This window comes from Thalia democratica, unplaced genomic scaffold (genome assembly GCF_965202585.1).
Source record: "Thalia democratica unplaced genomic scaffold, ktThaDemo2.hap1.1 HAP1_SCAFFOLD_1825, whole genome shotgun sequence".
NCBI lineage: Eukaryota > Metazoa > Chordata > Thaliacea > Salpida > Salpidae > Thalia > Thalia democratica.
In genome coordinates, this window is record NW_028140631.1 from 2673 (window position 1) to 11928 (window position 9256).

The 9256-nt window shown below is 24.7% G+C and overlaps 1 pseudogene; it reads left to right on the forward strand.

Moving 5' to 3' along the window:
• The first annotated feature begins 7317 nt into the window (after positions 1-7317).
• LOC145848888 (smad nuclear-interacting protein 1 pseudogene) lies at positions 7318-7917 on the forward strand (annotated as a pseudogene).
• Positions 7918-9256: the final 1339 nt, after the last annotated feature.

Sequence of the window (9256 nt, forward strand, 5' to 3'; positions counted from 1 at the left end):
AGCTTTCCCTGCTTGAGTTTTTCCTGCTTGAGTATTCCCTCCTCGAGTTTTACTGCTCGAGTTCATCTTTTCTTATTGTTCTTGCGTTGTAGTAAATTTTAAACAACGATCATGATTTAGTTTACATGGTTGACATATTGAAAACTTGTAAACATTTAAGATGCAGCTGACATAGATTGAGCTCGCAGCTCCTATTTTACGAACATTTGAACATTAAATATAAAAATTTAGAAAAAACGAATTTAGCAGGGAAATTAATGACGTTTATGTACACATTTAGCTGTATTTTTTCTACAACTTCATGATAGCACAACTTTTCTATTTTTAAAGCAAACATTAAAAAAATTATATCTTTTTAAAGCTCAATTCTCAGCTTTAAAATAAAGTTATTTTGACGTAATTTGGGGCTGTACAGCTGAAACATGAGCCCACTTAAAGCAGCATAATAAATTAAATAAAATAATTTTTTTTTTTTAATTGGAGCTACAGCTCCAGCGTTCCACCCCACGCGACGCCCATGGTTCGTATTACTATTTTATGAATAAATAGTTAATATATTAAACTATTTCATCAAAAATACTTTAAATCTTTCCAATAAATTTTAACAATTTTAAAAAGTTTATAATTGATTAAATTTAAATTAAAGACATTTGAAAAACACAGCTTTTTATACTTTACTTATACTATACTTTAAAATATATGACCGTTTAAAAAAAGTTTACTCAAAACAAAATTTAAAAACTTACTAAATTTGTATAAAATATTTAAAATTAGTTACAGTTTGTAATTGGTATGTCAACAGTTGGTATTAACAAAGAAGTTTTATTAATATTAAATGTTAAGTCTTTGTTTTTTAAATGAGTCAATATATGCTTAACTAATTCGATAACTAATAATTTTCGTATCAGTTATTGCGATTTTACATCACATATACTCATTTATAAATAATTTATATTAAGTGCTGTGTTGTGCTGCTAAAAATAAACACATTAAAACTTGGTTTAAGTTTTGTTTTAATTATAAATTTCTGTTTATAAGAAAATTATAGTATCAGATTTTGAGAATAAGTTTTAAAGAAGAATTTAATTTCATCAAAATTGATTTCTCAGCTATAAAAGTTATTTTTCATACTTAAACTTTCAACAAGTATAATTTTTGTCATCTTAGTAGGTAAATTATAATTACTGAGTTGTAAGTTTTAGTTTTTAAGTCACGAACTAGTTATTTGCGGCTTATAGGTTTTGATTGGCATGTAACATAACTTCTAGACTTCTATAAGCGAGTGGCCACCTAATTACTTAAGCAGAAAGTTTTAAGCAAAATAGAAATAGCGTTTGTTGAGTTTTAAAACTATGTAGTTTTGGAACTATGGTTTTAATGAAACATAAAAAAAAGAACTATGCTGGGAAACAGGGGCGTGTTTTGACTAGTTTCCTGTACACTTTAAAAAAAAAACGTTTTAAAAAAGCGATTATTTTGGTTTTATTTTGAGAAATTTAAAAAAAAATCATATTAATATAGTCAATTTTGAATTTGAAGTAAAGTTAAAATAATTCATATTTTTTAAAGAACTACGGAAAAATATGTAGTTTTGTCGAAAAAATAATATAAATTATTCAGAGGTTTTATAACTACAAAAAGATGCTGAATTTTAAAATGAATTTTTTTTTTTAAATTATTAACCAGTCAAAAGGGTTTAAAAAACTATTTCAAATGACTATACATTTTAAAGGGTTTCATCATTCACTTTGGAAACTTTTTACAAAATCACATGTTGTTTTCATTTTTAGAATATTTAAAAACGTGGTTTAAAAGTTTTTTTTTTCATAAAGATGTAAAATAATGGTTCATGTCTGGTGTAAGTTTGTTTACAAAAATACTTTTTGTTTTCGATTTAAGTTTTTACCTGAATTGTTTTAACTGGAACTGTTTACTTAATTTTGATTAGTATTCAGCTTAAATATTCTTATGTATAAAATATTTTATTATTCATGATAGCTTCACAGTGTATTGGCAAAATTTTGACATTGTCAATATGAACAGGAGCTAGGTTTATAACTAAGTTTTTGTCTACTAAATATTAAAGAACTGAATTACGTATTAAAGTTTAGCATTCTGTTTTACTGGTATTTTGAAATTGTTCGAATTTTAAATTTTTTATGTACCTGAGATATTTTAGACAGTAACCTAGTAAAGAGCTATATATGTATTTTTATGCGTATTACGAATAGCTTGTACACAAAGTACTCTTTATTGAGCAAAAAAATTGTGCAATTAAAAACAAATCTAGACACGCCCCTGCTAAGAAAGCTAGCAAACGAAAGAAAAACTAAGAAAATATGTTCTTGAACACATACCGTGTAATATATTTAACTTATAGTTTATCTTGTAACAAACTACTAGTTAGGAGTACTATAAAGGTTTTAAAACTCATTTTCATAACACCTCCCTTTCTAAAAACTAAAATGTTATTGGACTAACTCATTGAAAACCCCAAAACTTTTAGTACAAGTTTCGAATATGCTGTAAACCTTGCCTAGTACCTTTGTTAAGCAGCTCTTCAATACAAACCTAACAATATATAGTGTAAGTTTTTTTAATTTCTCATAAATTTATTGAACTACCAACTTATGGCCTCTGCTGAACAAGCCTTCACTTGACTGCTTTGAAGATTATCGTCACTTAGGTTGCTTTGAGGAAACTGTTTTGCTTTGTTTGGATGTTAGATAAAAGAGGCATGATGTTGTTTAATAATTTCTCAGTTTAACACAACATCCCCGATTTTGAATTGCTTTAAATGGCAACTTCAGCTTTCTAAAACAATAAACATTGTTTTTAACCTTAAAAAAGTATATTATAATGATACTTGCTTTTTAAGCTAAGAGCTGTTTGTCTTATAGAGTGCTTGTGCACATAAGGAGTAAGGTAATATTCATGAAGCCTGGCGAAAACAAAAACTGTTTAATGTAAAATTACTACACATAGAGAAAAAAATTAAACATTTTTGCAGAAAGTATGTGCATCTTAAAGCATTCTAAAATAATACATTTATTTTTATATAAATAAAACTTTTGTTGAAGAATTTAATTTTGTTTTAGTGTATAAAAATACTTAAATCTATTTCAATGAAATGAAAATATTTACATACGGGCTATGACCATAAAAACGTTCTATTCACACAATATATAGCTTGTAGTTACATGAGCATAGAACTTCCACTTTTCTAATTTAGCCTCACTTCCTCATGGCGTATCTTTCTTATCATTAATTTTATAACAAATTATTTTCTTACTTTAAATAGAACGTTTCTTGACTTCTAAACAAAGTAAAATTCAAAATATATTGGGGTTAATTTTTGTTGCAAAAACCCTTTGAAAAATGGTTATTTTAGCATTATTTTTGTCAAAAAAAGTACAAAAAAATATATAATTTCTAATAATATATTTATAATAATGTTTTAAAAATATATACAAAAATCTTTTTTTTGTTAATTTGTCATAAGTATATTATTTGTTAAATTCTGTTCTGACAGATTATTTTGCTAAATAAACAAGATTTTCAAAATATAAAAAATTAAAGTTTTATAAAATAATTGTGACCCGTACGAGCTTCGAACTCGGAATTACCAAAACCCAAAAACTTTGGTTTCAGTAAATTGAACCACTAGACTAACGGGCCACTTGCAAATTCAGAACTAATTCAGTTTATATAAAGCACCACATTTAATGCATCATTGATCATACTATCTTATAACAATTATAGACAAAGTTTAACAGCTTTAAAGCAAATACTAATAAATATAAATTAAGCTTTATAATTTAGTAAAATATTAATGTAATGTAATTGATTTATACAAACCTTTATATTTATCATATTTAAGTATAAGTTTACTCACTTTACTGTCTAAAATATCATTGAATATATTAATCTAATATGAGTTCAAAAAATTAGGTAAAAAGTGTTTTTAATTATACTATAATGTTTTTTTACATACATTTTACTATTTTTACATTTAAAAACTGTCTTTTAACATATGGGTGGTTATTTTGATTCAATTCAAATAAAAGGTGTATCAACAAAGTTCGTATCTATATATAATCAAAAGCTGTTGAATTGTTATATAAATAAAAACTATTAACAAAACAGTTTTCGGTTTATATGGAGATAAAAGTAAAATTAATTTTATAAATCACAAAACTAAATTGAAAAATAATCATATAAGTTTGATACTGCGACTATCTTCTTGGGTTCAAGTTTTAAACTCAACTAAAAAGTGCGTATAAGAATACAAGTTGAAGTGTAAAATAAAAATAAAAAGTTAATTTTTACACAAACTTTTAGCTTAAAAAAATCAACAGGAAGTTTATTGTACTATAAAACATACTGGCCTCGTAATCATCTAGTCTTATTATATCAAATCATTAAATATATGTTTATTTTTATTGAATTACTATATAGTCTTTGTATTTTTATTTTTTTGAATAAACAATAAACCTCTATTATATAAAACGACAAAAACTTTGTAAGTCAAACACTGATAAAACTTAAATATCATAAACAGAGTTTTAGTTATAGAGTTTATAAGATTTTTCTTCTTTATTATAAGTAAAATAACATGCTTCCTAATTAAACTCATAAATATTTCTGCTAATGTAAATTTTTAATGTGTATATTTAATTGATCTATTTATGAGTGTATATGTTTGATTTCAGTAAAATTTTTGGTAATGTATATAAAAAATCTTTTTAAGGAACTCGGAATGTTATATTGTAAAAGGTAATATGCATCTAATAATTTTTTTCAAAGATAGTATAACACTTACTAAACAAATTCTAATGTTTACTAAAATATTCAGAAAAGTTTGAAGCTAATAATTATAATAAATAAAGTACAACTCCGAATAGAATATCAATAGTGTAAAAAAAATTTTAATTAAAATACACATTTATATTGTAAATTATTTCTGATCGTTTTAAAAAATTAAACTAAAATAGAAATTGTTATAATTGAATATATTTTAGGAATAGCAGTGTGAACTTATTATGTTTTACTCTATAAACTAGGAAAATATTTTACTAAAAATTAGGAAAAAAAAGTTATTAAAAGTAGTTTTTGCGGGTATTTTAGCACAGAATACCTAGCGGCTTGTATTTTTACAAAATATTACTATTGAAAGTCTAACAAAATAGTTTTTGATGTATTATTTTTTCTAACAAGCAAAATTTGTGCTAAACTATCTTTAGTAGTTACTAAAGAACCATTTTTATGTTTTATTGTATCTTCAAACATAAAACTACTTATTGATTATATAAAACAAAAAGTTATTTTTAGTGTAAAATATTCTAATATAGTGTTTTATTACTAACAAAAACTAAAAAGTTCCACAAATTATTGTTTTAACCTTAGAACGATAGTGAAGCTACTCACGGTTCTTTAATGACTATTACAAAGAAGTTATTTTTTACTCTTAATTTAACTGTTTTGTTTAAACGTAAACAAAAACTTTAAAAAAAAACGTCAATTCATACTTTCGAAGTAGATAGAGATGATAAAGTTGTTATGCTTAATTGGAAAACGACACAAAATTTTATAGGTATTTTCAAGTTTTCGTAATTTTAACTTTGTATATAAATTTAAACTTTGTAAACTATTTCGTATATTTTGTCTCATTTTTTGAATTTTTTATTTTATGATCAAATGTACATGTTAGTACTTAAGTATTTAAATACAGTCGGATACCAATTGTTTTTAAACATTGAATAAACAAAAAATTTAGAATCAACTTCTACACCTTTGAAACTGTGCATGCTATTAAACGCCAATTTTGTTGAAAGTAATATGTTTAATTTCAAAATTAAAGCAATGTACAACTTTAAACTTCGATTAACTTTTAATCCTTATGTACACGGTTGCTCGTTTAAATTACTTATTTTTACGTTTGGTAGTGTCAATGTCTTTCTAATAAAATGTTTGTTTCAGGTTTAATACTACGTTAGTTATATCTATGCAGTTGTACACAAAAAACAAAAAAATTACTTTTGCAAATAGTTTTTAACGAAGCAAAAACAGTATGAAATAAAGTGACAATTAAACCGAAAACAAAGATATACAAAAGCTAAAATATTCAAAAGAAACAAAAAGAAGTAACTTATAATGTTTAACTTCTTTTTGTTCAGAGCGTGAAACAATATCACTGTTTAAATTCCCTTTTTTCATCAACCAAACCGATTATGAGCCCCTTAAAGCTAAGAAAAGTAAAGCTTCAAATAAAACTATGTGTCAAATTTGTATAGCAGACCTTTATTTTTATTACCGAGATTTGTTTTGCTAATATATATGTGTAATAATGATATTTATTACTTATTTTTCAAAATTTAATTAAAATCATATTAAGTAAAACCATTTTGAATTTATAAGTTATTTAATGAAAAACTTATTTCATTTCATTAAATAAAACAAAGCAAAAGGTTTAGAAAAATTATCGAACAGAAACAAAGCAAACTTATTTTTTTGAAAATATTTTGGAAATAAAACTTATGTTTAACTTTAAAGTAATTAATTTTCTAATAATTACAATTAGACTATTAAAAAAAAACTTTAAGGAGATGATATCCAAATAAAAACATTAGAAATAAACTTTGTTACTATTACAATGGTTGTATTTTGTGTTTTTTAGCATTGAATTTGCTATTTAGACGTGGCATGGCATGAAATTTTCTTGTAGCAATTGAAGATTGTTAAAGACGAAAATGATTTAACTTGTTAAATATAGTAGGTGTTAAAAATTAAAAAATAAAGTTTTTCTATAATAAAAAAATATTATGTAACATAAAACGGTTATTCCAAAACATATTTTCCATATTCATATGAGATAATCGCCACATATCTACTCGAGCATGACAGTTTTACTTTAAATAATCTAACACTTATTACATGCTCATAATCCTTTATTTTTTTATTACTTGTTCTGTTTTGGCTTCAAAACAAAATTGCTACATTCATATAGAAAAGGTCACATATTTATCCAATTATAATAGTTAAAATTAAAACAAAAGAAAGTTATTCATGATTTAGAATTTAATTTCAGGTCTAGATTACAAAAATATAGCTACTTTCTAATAAATTTCTATAAAGCAAATTCCAATATGACATCAATACTACGAAATTTTTCAACTGTTAAACTTAAGAAGAGTTATAGTCCCTGAAACTAAAATAAATTTAGCTTTCCGCCACTAGTGGGCAACTTCGCCAAAGTCCGTAACTTTTAACATTTTCCGTTCATAAACTTGATATTCATGTAAAATTAATCATTTCACAATGACACGCGCAAGACAAACAACAGTAAAGTCGTCCGGAAAAAGAAGTCCTCGTAAGCGACTTCAAACAAAAGCAGGGTTAATACTATCATCATCAACAGTAATAAAGAATCCTCGCTCAGACATCAAGAGACTTGTTAAGAGAGAAAAGCCAAACCTAGGGTTAAGTGGAAACCTCACTGCTGACACCAATACTTACAAGGGCGTCGTTATAAATTACAACGAGCCTCCGGAGGCCTCAATGTCAAAGACAAAATGGAGGTTGTACGTTTTCAGAAATGATGAATATTTCAAACCTCTTCACATGCACCGACAAAGCGCGTTTTTGATGGGAAGCAATTCAAGAATCTGCGATATTCCAGTTCATCACCCATCAATAAGCAAGCAACACTGCGTATTCCAATACAGAGCAGTGAATAGAAAGATAAACGGTGTTGAGAAAAAGGTCGTACTGCCTTATATATTCGACTTCAACAGCACAAATGGAACTTTTCTGAATGGGGACAAAATTAAACCAAAAAGATACTACGAATTAAAAGAGAAAGATAACATACAGTTTGGTCTATCACAAAGGGAATATATTTTTATAAATGGTGACTAAAGTTTTGATGACAAAATGAATAAATTAAACTGTTGTTGTTGAAGATATTGCATTTATTAGATTATTTGTATATTGTTCAAATTCCTATGTTCTATTGAGTACTACCAATTGACACAGTATTTGTATAATAGTGATTTTAATAAAAGTTTAAATTTACAACAAAATTATGTATGTTTTGTAAATAAACTTTATTTATTTTAAGTTACAAAATATATGAGATATTTATTGTACTAAAATCTATTTAACTTAAGATAACGGCATTTCTTTAAAATTTTTATTAAACTTAGAATGAACTACCATACTTTTTTATTAATGATGTATATGTATAGTAAAGATAAAATATTCATCAAAAATGTATATTGTCAGCTATTCTCATCAGTAGAGCAGCTAATAGAAGATAATATTTTAAAAAGTTGTACAGTAAAATAGATATTAGCGTAATAACAGCATTAAAAAAGGACAAAAATTAGCAAATCTTAAAAATTTGTACAAATAACAAAATATATGTTACTTAAATTTCTGTAGTTTTTGGATAATTGTCTTTACATCACATGAATACAATAACCAAAAATTAAGACAAAATAAATTTCAATTATTGGTTATTAATAAAAAAATGTTAACATTCAAAAGTATTTAAGAATAAATTACTTTTAGAAAAAAACAAAGCTAGACTAATTTTCTTTCAGTTTTTACTTAACTCTCTTTTGAAATAAGATAAAAATATCTAAAAAAAAATTAAAGTATCTAATTCTTGTGTATCTAATACTAATATTTATTTAAATTTTATCAGAAATCAGTATTATTTTGAAAAAAAATTTCCTATTTTTATTGATTTTTCTTAGAAAAACTAGGTCTCAAGATTTTTTTTAATTTCTAAATTCCAGGTTTTTCAAATTTTTTGCCTTAAGTGTGAAATTTTAGGTTTTTCTAGGACTTAGGATTTTTTGGCAACCCTGCATACTACTTTTTACAACTTGAACTAAGATTTACAATTAAGTTAATACTAATTAGTCTTTTGCTTATTTAATTAAAATTAAAATAAATAGTTTTTTCTATGTGAACTAAATAAATTATTGTTTGCTCTAAAAATTTATTCTGTTTTTGTAAACCTGTTAAAATATAAACATTGTCTGTTACTGATTAGCTTTTTTGCTATGATATGTTATTTTTTTTTAGTTGATCAAGACAGATTAAAAAAATACTGTATTTTAAGGTTTGCCACTGTTTTAAAACAAGAAAGTGAGCTTAGGTTTAAGTAAAGTTGAAAAAAAAGGTGTGAGCCAAAAGCTGATAAAATTAACATTAATCAAGCTTATAAACTTAACAAGACCAAAATATA